Genomic DNA, 12,622 nt, shown 5'->3' with positions numbered 1-12,622 from the left:
GATAGCTAGCAAGGTTTGTTACATTTTTTTTTCTTTCCCCCTGTTAACCATTTATATACTGTAAAGACAGAACGAATGGTTTCTGTCATTTCTAACCATTAGCCTTCATTTCCTGAATGAGTAATGACACCCTTCAAAGCAGATTCGAACCTACAAGAGGCTTGCGCCGAGTCTGACTGAATGAAGCATGCGTTGACACCTAAAGCAATTATCATCCGTTTGACCCTTCATTACAATCCCAAATGTCGGCAGGGATATTTCAGCTATCAAGAAAGTTCCACGTCCAGCCAAATCTACACCTATGAAATACATATATGTCAACTAATAACGACACCACGCCAGAAAAACGGTACTGTTTTCCTAATAACATGTGAATATTCAGACTGTTGTCTGATTTCATGGTGGTTATGGAGTTCAAGTTCCAGACTGGCATGGATTTATGGGCGAGCTTTGAAGACTGAGCTCCTGTACTGCTACTTGGTTACTAAGACTGAGCCCTTGAGCAAAAGCCCTTAGGCACCCACAAGTCTGGCCTTGTGCCTCGACTCTCCATTTCCTTTCAAGTGTCAGAATGAGTGTTGGAATAGGAGAAGAGGAAAATCTCTGTGTGACAGTACACTGGGGTTGTAAAGATTCCATTCAAATATTTTTGTCATCTTGCCACGTGAGCAGACACTGGAAATACTGAATCATACTTGTAGAAACTAGCTTTCATGTTTGCCATTTTAGGAATCGGGAAGCGTGAAGGATGTGTGTGCTACTAGAAACTATGGAAAACATTTCTCAAAACTTCTACGGATTTAAAACACACAACATTCACAGACATACAAGTATCTAACCTGAGTGGCCAGTTTATTAGACATACAGTACGCTGATAACATTAAAGCCACCTGACTAATATTGTGCCGGTTCCCCTTGTGTCACCAAAACAGCTCTGACCCGTCAAGGGATGAACTCCACAAGACCTCTCAAAGTGTGCTGTGGTATCTGGCACCAAAATATTAGCAGCAGATCCTTTAAGTCCTGTAAGTTGCACAGATGCTCTATTGGATTGGGATCCGGGGAATCTGGAGGCCGAGTCGACACCTTGGACTCTGCCTCATGGTCCTTAAACTTTCCCTGAACAATTTTTGCAGTGTACCAAGGAACAATGCTGTTGGCATGAAGGGGTGTACTTGGTCTGTAGGTAGGTGGTACATTTCAAATAACGTCCACATGAATGCCAGGACCGAATTTTTTCCCAGCAGAACACTGCGCAGAACGTCACACTTCCTCCACCAGCTTGTACGTGCCCATTGTAGGCATTTTTTGGTGGTAGACAGGGGTCAACATGGGCACTCTGACCGGTCTGTGGTTACACAGCCTCATACTGTGCACTGTGCACTTTCTCTCATAGCCAGCATGGACTTTTTCAGCAATTTGTGCTACAGTAGCTCTTCTGCGGGATCGGACCAGATCGGACGCTTTCCGCCTTCGCTCCCCACGCGCATCGCTGAGAACTGGATGCCCATGACCCTGCCGTCGGTTCACCGGTTGTTCTTCCTTAGACCACTTTTTGTACTTACAACAGCATAACGGGAACAACGCACAAAACCTGCCCAAAAACTTGGAAATGCTCTGGCCCTCAAGTATATCCATCTACTACCTAATAAAAGTGTATACACAAGCCAATATGCAAAGAGATATATGACCATAATAACCAAGAATGCAAGAATGAAAGCTCTTCCGTGGCATTTCCATTACATTCCAGAATGAATGTGCGTTTTTTTTTTTGTTTTTTTTTTTTTTTTAAACAGATATTTCTATTGGGAATTTTCCACAGAGACATTACTTTTCCTTTCACGTCAGGCTTTGAAGCTCGGAATCGGCAGCTCATCTGACCATCTGTTTCTTGAATCGATTACTGCCTTGTCTAATCAAGGAGCCGTGCAGACGTATTCATTCATACTCAAAGACAGAACAAGCTACGATTGAATTTATCTGGCAGTTGGTGGTCGTGAGAATAAGATGTCGCTCCCATCGGTGAGATGGATTTAAACCAACAAGGTCCGTGGTTGCTCATAAACAACAATGTTCTAAAAACATGCATTAGCATACCCGGAGTGTTTTCATGCCTGAATGAGGAAAGTGAGGGTTTAATTTGACTGTGGAATTGGGTGGGATGGCTGGGAATTGACTATTTTGCAAGTCAGTCGTATTAATACAATTAATATTTGGTGAAGCCTTCCCTGGAGAGAGTATCAGCTCTGGAGCGGTTGGTGGAGAATTTTGGACCTTCTTCCATGCATAACATTTCAAACTCATTTATACTCTTACGTTTACACACATGGACTTGTTCTCTTTAATTCAGACCACTCGTTAACAATAGGATTCGAATCCTTAAGACCTGAAGACCTTGAGGTCTTTACCATCTCTACAACCGTTCCAGCGTTCATTTGGGCATATGCTTGGACTCGCGGTCTTCCTAAAAGATTTTCTTTTCTTTTTCTAAACCCTTCTGCAGAAATAACCGTGTCTAATGTTTATTCTGAAACGTTGCGACGGAGCTGACCCGTAGCGCGTGCTGCACATTTTTCCCCAGCCTACGGTATATTTCCTTCTGGTTGCTGAGCTTAAGGTTAGGGTTAGGGTCAGGTATAGCTTCAGTAGTCATAGCGTTCACTGGCTAGAGTAATAGCTATCTGAATGGAAGGTACTCACAAGGATACTAAGACACACATGTTTGTATGTGTGTGTGTGTGTGTGTGTGTGTGTATTTCTGACAGCACCTCTCCTCATCACACACCCTACATCTCTTCATCATTCCTATTCTAGTCCATGAATAGTACTCTGATTTGCTTGCCTGGACGCTGTGTAAACACACACTGAGCATGCTCAGAGGAGAAGATCCAATTGACATAATTACGCAACTATATTTTTAGCTCCTAACAAGTATGAAGTATGCTCGTTTACTCCTAACACGTCATTTGGAAATGACAAATGTGCTTAATTCAGCTGGTACTAATAATAATAATAATAATAATAATAATAATAATAATAATAATAATAATACGGGGCGATCGGTTCTGTTTTGTCAGGATTCACGTTTAGCTTCTCGGTCTAGATACTGACGCCTGAAGGAACTAACGCTTGGACAAGAAGGTTAGCACTGCTTTTAGAGGTCATGTGATCATTAAGCCCAGTGATGCGCTGGATAATGAGAATAAGAGCGGACCATGATCTGACCTCTGGGGAACTCCTGTTTAAGGAGGTGAGGTGATTAAACTGAATCTCTCCGGGCGCTGTGGTGGCATTGATCCGGTGACTAGCAGGTCAGAGAGGAGCTCCTGATGCTTAAGTCAGCAAAAGTGAGATAAAAATCTGGTGATTTTACAGGATCAGAAGGCAGCGGGAGGGTCGAGAAGGATAAGCGCTGAGGACGCTATTTCCCCCCCTGGCTCTTCAACAACACTTCACAGGATTTGGGAATAGAACAGGAGGATGGGACTAGCCCATCCTATTATCCTAAGGTACAATCTCAGGATGGACAACAGCCTTGTTTCAGGAACTAACAGCGGTTCTCTGGTAGAACCTTGTTAGAAGAGATGCAGCCCAAATATACTTTATCCTTGTCTATGCCATTCGTATGCAGTCCAGTGCTTCTACGAAATATATTTTTTTTAAGGTTAGCAGAGAAAAAGACAAAACTGAGACACACGCAAAGTGGAGACAAAGAAAATATGAGAGAGAGAGAGAAAGAGAGAGAGAGAGAGAGAGAGAGTTTGTCCGTTTTTAAATTTAAATTTATGTTGTTTGTACGTATTCTATGTATTATTTTCAAAGATTTGGCATATACAAATGTTAATGTTTGTCATTTGAATTTGTTGGGGAAAATGCATGTGTGTGTATGTGTATGAGAGAGAGAGAGAGAAAGAGAGAGAGAGAGATATGTCAGACATGGGAGTTACAATTTTTGATGAAATGCCTCTCTCTCTTTCTCAATTCAGTGAGGATTCCTGACATGTCTGTTCCAGCAGTTACGTAATTGCTGGAGCATTGAAAAGACAAATACACTAAACAAATATTATCTATAATACCAAGTGCGAGTTTTACATCAAGATGAGAGTGGGTGTGTGTGTGTGTGAGAGAGAGCGAGACAGAGATGGTGACATCACTGCCATCTGCTGTCTAAAAGTAGCATAACATATATATTTTTTTTAAACATGCATTCAATTATGTGCTTTTAATTCCCAAAGAGGTGACGTCATTCCTCTCAGTTTAGCTAAGAGGACAAATAGATTTTCTGAAACTGAAGAAATAAACACGCTGCCCAAATCAGAAATAAAAGCAACAGATTTCACCTGTTCCACAATCACCCTACTTATTTAGTGAGTCCTAGTCATTTATAAAGAAGTATTTGAAATAAACAACTGCATAAACTCAGCTAAATCAAAACGAGTTAAAAGCAGGGGCATTCATTTCAGGAGGATTTCACTGCAGCTAAACAGCAGCCTCGACTCGAGACAAACAGCAATTCATTCATTAATGAAACAAGTTGAAGAGAGAGAGAGAGAGAGAGAGAGAGAGAAATGCTTCTAGTTTAAATTATGCTTGAGACAAATGTAAACAGGATAACCTCATGGACCTGATGCTAAATATTCAAAGGCCTACTGTGATTTTGTTTCGAAGGTTTATACTGCCATCTAGTGGACAAAACTGTAAACACACACACACCTGTACTTCACCGTGAAGACTTTGCTAACGCACAAGTCCTGAATCTGGTGTGTTTAATACAGCAAAATGCTAAACCTTACAGCACTGTGGCCTTCTATAGATCTGTAACTCATTACATTTACACAAACACGTTCGTTTTCACGTCTCTCTATCCCTGTATTTCTTCTTTTCTGCCTCCAAAAACACAGCTAATCAGCTAAAATCAGCTAATCAACAGAGTGATTTGGATTTAATTCTCAGAAACCGTGTGAGAGGGCTGTGCGTGAGGTTGATTAGGAAACACGGTGTTACAGATGGTCCATCATCAGCCGTGTGTAAAGTGTTTCAGAAGCTGTAGGTGCGTTTCAATTTGCTGAGATCTTTTAACGCATAACAGCAAGGCAAACTTTTCTTCCTGCTTCTACTTGGTTTGAACTGTTGCACGCAGTGAAACAGAGTACGTACGGCCTCTGTGGAACTCTACCTGCAACGTGTGTGCTTTAATTTAAGCCGTATTTACTGATTAATTCCAAATTCAAAATGTAAACCCAGTCTGCTTCTCAACCGCACTTAAACCGCGTAAAACATTTCTTCTCGTCACGTACTTTCTCCTCGAGTCTTCCACTCACCATTTCCTCATTTAAACTCTAGAACCAGCATCTTCCTGCCTCCTCCACTTATCTCGAACATACACCATAACACACATCTGAGGCCTTCTAGCCGCAGCTGCCGCGAGTGTTATTACATAAAAATCATTTATAAGCGCGACTTTAATAACACTTAAACGCTCATTTGTGGCATTTGGCAGCTGTCCTTATTCAGAGCGACTTACAGAAGTGAAAGCGCAGTACTGTTAATGAACGTAGAGACAGATGGAGGAAAGAAAGAAAGAACATAATTAAGAGAAAGACGGAACGAGAGGCAAAGAAAAATAGAATGAAATTTAATACTTAAGAGAGAGAAAGACAGACAAATAAACAGGAAATGCGAGCGAGAGAATGGATAAAAGTGCGAAAGTATAAAAATAAATACGCGATTGAGAGAAAGAGAGAGGGAGAGAGAGAGAGCGACAAAGACAGACAGATTGATAGATACAGCGCCCTCCACTAACATCGGCACCCTTGGTAAATATGAGCAAAGAAGGCTGTGAAAATTTGTCTTTATTGTTTAACCTTTTGATCTTTTGTTCACAAAAATACTCTGCGCTCATGGATATCAAACACAACACAGGATTATAAAAAAATATCTTTGATAAATATAATTGTGAAACAATTATTGGGACCCTTTTAGTCAATACTGTGTGCTAGCTCCCTTTGCCAAGATAACAGCTCTGAGTCTTCTCCTATAATGGCTGATGAGGTTGGAGAATACATGGCGAGGGATCTGAGAGCGTTCCTCCATACAGAATCTCTCCAGATCCTTCACATTTCGAGCTCCACGCTGGTGGACTCTCCTCTTCAGTTCAGCCCACAGGTTTTCTATGGGGTTCAGGTCAGGGGACTGGGATGGCCATGGCAGGACCTTGATTTTGTGGTCAGTGAACCATTTTTGTGTTGATTTTGATTTATGTTTTGGATCATTGTCCTGCTGGAAGATCCAACCACGGCCCATTTTAAGCTTTCTGGCAGAGGCAGTCAGGTTTTCATTTAATATCTGTTGATATTTGATGAGTCCATGATGCCATGTATCCAAACAAAACGTCCAGGTCCTCTGGCAGGAAAACAGCCCCAAAACATTAAAGAGCCACCACCATATTTAACCGTGGGCATGAGGAACTTTTCCATATGGCTACCTCTCTGTGTGCGCCAAAACCTCCTCTGGTGTTTATCGCCAAAAAGCTCTGTTTTGGTTTCATCTGACCGTAGAACCCGATCCCGTTTGAAGTTCCAGTAGAGTCTGGCAAACTGAAGACGCTTGAGTTTGTTTTTGGATGAGAGTAGAGGCTTTTTTCTTGAAACCCTTCCAAACAACTTGTGGTGATGGAGGTGACTTCAGATTGTAGTTTTGGAGACTTTCTGACCCCAAGACGCAACTAACTTCTGCAATTCTCCAGCTGTGATCCTTGGAGATTTTTTGCCCACTCGAACCGTCCTCTTCACAGTGTGTTGAGACGATACAGACACACGTCCAATTCCAGGTCGATTCATAACACTTCCAGTGGACTGGAACTTCTTCATTATTGCCCTGATGGTGGAAATGGACATTTTCAATGCTTGTGCTATTTTCTTATAGACACTTCCCATTGTGTGAAGCTCAACAACCTTTTGCCGCACATCACAGCTATATTCCTTGCTCTTACCCATTGTTATGAATGACTAAGGGAATTCGGCCTGTGTTTTCCCTCATATTTATACCCCTGTGAAACAGGAAGTCACGGCTGAACATTTTCCTGTTCCTAGTCACCCAGGTCAGTGGAAATATACTTCAAATATATTTTTCTCATATGAATTCATAGGGGTGCCAATAATTGTTGCACACCTATATTTAACAAAGATTTTTTTAATATATATATATAAACCTGTGTTGTGTTTGCAATTGTTTGATAACCATGAGAGCAGAGTATTTTCGTGAGTTTTTTTTTTTTTTTTTAACAAAAGATCAAAAGTTAAAACAATAAAGACAATTTTTTATTAGTGGAGGGCACTGTAGATAGATAGCTAGATAGATAGATAGACAGACAGAGAGACAGAGAGACAGACAGAGAGACAGATCAGAACAGAGGACGTAATGTACAGGTTCACAGTGTTAAAAGCTCTTAATCTCTGTCTAAGTCTTCTGTGCTGTTCTCTTTAATACTGCTCAGAAAGTGTAGCATGACTTTCTCAGGGAATGACGTCATCCTTTAGGACATTTTAAATAGGAAGCTGATAAAGTAGCAGTTCTTGTGTGAGTGAACTGTGAGTGTGTGTGTTTTCTCAGACTCGGGTGCTGGAGTGGTCTAAAGCTGTTCTGTGAGCTAAAAACGGCCGCTTCCGACGCTGTGCGTGTTCACATCACTGTCGTCTCTCGGGTGTGTGTAAAAGCAACACTTTTTTTTTCCCCCCCTGTGAAATCTTCTGTGAAAAATTCAGAATTTTTATATCAGGGTGCAGAAATAAATTAACTATGCATGCATTATACTGTAAGCATACATACACATACATACTAATAAAAAAAAGAAGATGCCATAATAATAATTATTTCTATTATTAATACTGTTCTTCTTATTATTCTTATTAACAATAATAATAATAATAATAATAATAATAAACAATAATATAAATTATAATTATTATCATTATTATTTAATCAATTTAATAATAATTTATATTATTAAAAATAATATAAATTATTATTATTATTATTATTATTATTATTATTATTATTATTATTATATATATTATTATTAATAATAATAATAATAATAAACGACAATTTCTCCCTCAAATCTCCCTGCAGTTCTTGCCTGGTTTCCCAAAGAAGCTAAGCAGGGTTGAGCCGGGACAGTACCTGGATGGGAGACCTCCTGGAGAAAACTAAGGTTACTGCTGAAAGTGGTATGATTGAGGCCAGCAGGGGGTGCTCACCCTGTGGTGTGTGGGGGGGCCTAATGCCCCAGTATAGTGACAGGGACACTATAATGTGTAAAAAATAAATAAATAAATAAACAAACACGGTCTTTCTGATGAGACGTTAAACCGAGGTCCTGACTCTGTGGTCATTAAAAATCCCAGGACAGTTAACGTCAAAGAGAGTAGGGGTATAGTTCACTGATGTTCAAGAAGGCAACACGATGCGTTACAAGCCAGGGGGGTGTAAACTTTTGAACAAGATGATTGGTGTAAATTATTAGTACGTTGTCTTCTGGGAGACATGTAAATATCTTATTTATCATCTGAAGGCCAGTACTAAATAAACAAAACTAAAAACAAAACAATTTACACTGATCAAACGCTGGTTAATGAACTCTTCGCTTGATCTGATTTAATTCAGCATTTGCGTGAAGCTGTAGAACGTCCTAATCAGAACGGATGAAGTGCTCCAGCGGCTCGGCTGAGGGTGATGGATGGAGTCACGCCGTGGCAGAAGGTCAGAGTGTTGATGAGAATGAGCTACAGATCAGTGCCGGTGTGATCAAACAGCTCCGGACCGGAAACATGAGCACGGCGTTACAATCCTGATCCAGTAAACACTTCCTGCACGCTGGATGCAGGAATTTTTGAACTGACGTCCAGTTAGAAACATCCGCATTATTTATTTATTTATTTATTTATTTATTTATTTTTACATATAATACACTGAAAATTGTACACCATCTGACTCTTTTAGCATCCGCGATATCCATCCTCTCTCTCTCTCTCTCTCTCTCTCTCTCCATTAGAATAGATAATTAGTTTAATTATGATCAGACGTAATGAGCCCTATTCAGCCGTATTGGAGAACGGTTCAAGGTGGCGCAGAGGCGTCAATATATATATATATATATATATATATATATATATATATATATATATATATATATATATATTTATTTTCCTGCTGAGAAATCAATGAGCTCATTCAGAAGCAAATGGAGCTTGAAATGGAAGAGCTGGAGAGAAGAACCGGCAATGCTATAACAAAAAAACAACAACAAAAAAAAAACAATACAAACAGCTTGATTATTGCTGCTGTTTTCTCCTAAAATGCTGTTTTAATATGTGCCTGCTACCTGCACAACACTAATCCCCATACTGCACAGAAGAGCTGGTATCAAGTGCTCAGATGGGATTTTAATGCTTGGGGTTTTTTTTTTTGTGCTTACCATTTGGCAGTTATGGGCACTACTGTAATGATTCTATTAGGAAAGTGTTACTGCACGTTCCCATGTGAGAAATCCTGATACCACAAATAAACAAACACGTAAACAGCAACAATAATGATAATAATAATAATAATAATAATAATAATAATAATAATAACCGATTCTATATCAAATCCAGGTCTCGGTTTTATGAATCAGTCCGTGTTCTCTGCATGCACACGGATATCTCAGCGGGACCTCAGAGGATGAAGCGAGACTACGCTGCCACTCACCTTGACTTTCTACTACACAAAGTGTTCAACCCTGGACGTAATTCCAGGCAAGCTAGATAACGAATAGATAAAGCTTAATGAGTGGAACGGCAGGCATTCGGAGCAAACTGTAGAGGAAAGATCTTTATCCAAGGGAGATAATGTCCAGGGGGTGAATTACAGTGAATGTTCACTCACCCAGAGCGGAGACTCTTCGGATGGGGTCATGCTTGTGTCATGACGATGTTAGACCTTTAGACATGCACCCTTTTCACACTACATCTGCCCCCAAGAGGGTGTGAATAGTACAGAGACCACCTGAGAGAGAGAGAGAGAGAGAGAGAGAGAGCGAGAGAGAGAAAGAGAGAGGAAGTTAATTGTCAACTCTTAATGAATACATGTTGACTTAATTAGTTCATTTAGTCCTTTATGTGTTAATGAGGTGTCAATGAAAATTGATGGAAAAAAGATTAAAGAAATAAAGACATTAATAATAATAATAATAATATTGTTGGGTACGATGGCTTAATAATTAGCACAATCGTCTCACACCTCCAGGGTCGGGGGTTCGATTCGCGTAGCTGCCCTGTGTGTGCGGATTTTGCGTGTTCTCCCCGTGCTGCGGGGGTTTCCTCCGGGTACTCCGGTTTCCTCCCCCAGTCCAAAGACATGCATGGTAGGCTGATTGGCATGTCCAAAAGTGTCCGTAGTGTATGAACGGGTGTGTGAATGTGTATGAGATTGTGCCCTGTGATGGATTGGCACCCCGCCTTGTGCCCGATGCTCCCTGGGATAGGCTCCAGGTTCCCCACGACCCAGTAAGGATAAGTGGTACAGAAAATGGATGAATGGATTATTATTATTATTAGTAGTAGTAGTAGTAGTAGTAGTAGTAGTAAACTACAATAATTCTATTTCATGTATCTTAATGATGCACGTTACTAAACAACAATGTTAACAGCATGTAGCATAAAATGTGAACGTGCACTGTTAAAAAAAAAAAAAAAGAAGAAAAAAACATGAATATTTGCTACAACTTTGCTTGTATCTTTCTCATTTGTAAGTCGCTTTGGATAAAAGCGTCTGCTAAGTGAATAAATGTAATGTAAATGTAAATGAATATGGAAGTGTCATTATCAGTGCTGCCATAAAATGTAGAACATGTAGAACTGGGCACAGGAAACGTAATCGGTGACTGCCAAATTCGACACCAATCCAATCCAACTTGCAGTTTCCACCTCAACCCAGTTCACAATAATCCAACATGGAAGGTAGAGATTACTTTTGTTTTCACCGAAAGTGATTAAGGAGCTGAAGTTGGTGGAAAGGGTCGGCATGCTGGAATTAGTGCTGCTTTAATAACTGAAACTGCTCGGTTTTCAGGGATCAAATTTATGCATTTCATCACTACTCATCAGTATATTAATATAATACAATAATCTGGAGTTACACTAGTGACGGATATTTCAATATTGTTTGAGAAGCATCGTCGGATCACACTGACAGGCTCTCTTAAAGCTTTCGGCTGTTGTCGTGATTGTTGTCATGGACTGCGTCTCGAGCTGAAAACTCTGTGACCAAACAGATTGAAGTTTAGGTTGTTTTTTTTTTTGTTTTTTTTTTTAGAGATGGTAACGTTAACGTGCCACAATATACCACACAAGTAGGCATGAGAAAACTTGATCTTGTCAATTATTTAGGAACATAGTGTGAGCCATGACACATTCATTTACCTTCTGATAAACTACATGTCATATTTTCAGTTCATTTTACAGACTGTATGCAAAGAAAAAAAACAAAACAAAAAAAAAAAAACAACCGTTAGCCTGTTCCACCTTGTAAACAAATACAATAAACCTCAATGTTCAGTCTTTGAAGTCTGCTCCTCTTAAATATATTTAAAGCTACACTATTAGACATTTTCCAGCGTTAAGGTTCCGGGTTGGATCCAGTTCTCGAACCGCTCTGTGTATATTGTGTATATATCTGAATAATCTCATATAGGATGTGATTGGGTGAGGTCATTTACCCGTCAGATGCGACGCGCTTTAGTGTAATGGTGTATTTACCCAGTAACATTTCAAAGCATTAGAACACCAAATCCATCTTCAATATATCGGATATGAATTGGAAAATAACGGAATGAAAGAAAAGACGAGATTGTGAGAATGTCATATCGTTTAAGCAATATCATCGGGTTAGCGTCATCGACTGTGCGCTCAGACTTTGGACCCGTGCTCTACTTTCCGTCGGCTCTTCTCTATTTCACATCCTTGCAGTTATATTAAATGTGAAATGATCTCATTGTAGATCAATATCCTCAATCTGAGGTGCTTGATAAAGTTGTAGAACGAGTCGTTCGTCCCACTGTACCATTTCCTGTTTGCGATTCACTCGGCCTGCTAGACCGATCTGTTTACCTTCAAAGCTCTGAGCAAACTTACACCACCATGGTCCTCCATGACCTCATATATACTGTTAGCACACATGTAACACAATATTCTGAGCTAGAACACATAGCGTTAGTAAATATGTACGCTCTAAGTGAGAGGTCCCCTTTGCGGTCTCCTTTCTTCCTCATGTCCTCTCAGGGAGTTTTATCCTCGCCATTTATTAGGCATCTAAAAGCATTCCAATTTCTGTAAAGCTGCTTTATGGCAATTGCTTTTGTTAAATCCACCATACAAACGAAATTGAATCGAGTCGAACTAAACACACACACACACACACACACACACAACAATGCTAGTGTTCTAATAAGACATTCATGCAATAAAAGCTGATTAATCCTCTATTTAAAACTTCGTAATGTCGGTACTGTGGTGATGGTGTTATTTAAGAGCCAAGTTATAAAACAAAGTATAACAGCAGTTCTGAATAAATGTCAAGTTTCTGA

At 39.9% G+C, this 12,622-nt stretch overlaps 1 protein-coding gene across 6 annotated transcripts in view; it reads right to left on the bottom strand.

The window, feature by feature from the left end:
* LOC128604465 (receptor-type tyrosine-protein phosphatase delta) overlaps positions 1 to 12,622 on the bottom strand; it is a 424,718-nt gene that overhangs the window by 260,364 nt on the left and 151,732 nt on the right. For all 6 annotated transcript variants that reach the window (XM_053619599.1, XM_053619606.1, XM_053619605.1 and 3 more), the window contains one exon: positions 9,925 to 10,044. The gene's annotated coding sequence lies outside the window, so the exon portion shown is untranslated. The remainder of the gene's footprint in view (positions 1 to 9,924; positions 10,045 to 12,622) is intronic.

This window comes from Ictalurus furcatus, chromosome 29, assembly GCF_023375685.1.
Source record: "Ictalurus furcatus strain D&B chromosome 29, Billie_1.0, whole genome shotgun sequence".
In the NCBI taxonomy this organism is placed as follows: Eukaryota; Metazoa; Chordata; class Actinopteri; order Siluriformes; family Ictaluridae; genus Ictalurus; species Ictalurus furcatus.
This window is presented reverse-complemented; position numbering and strand designations above follow the sequence as displayed.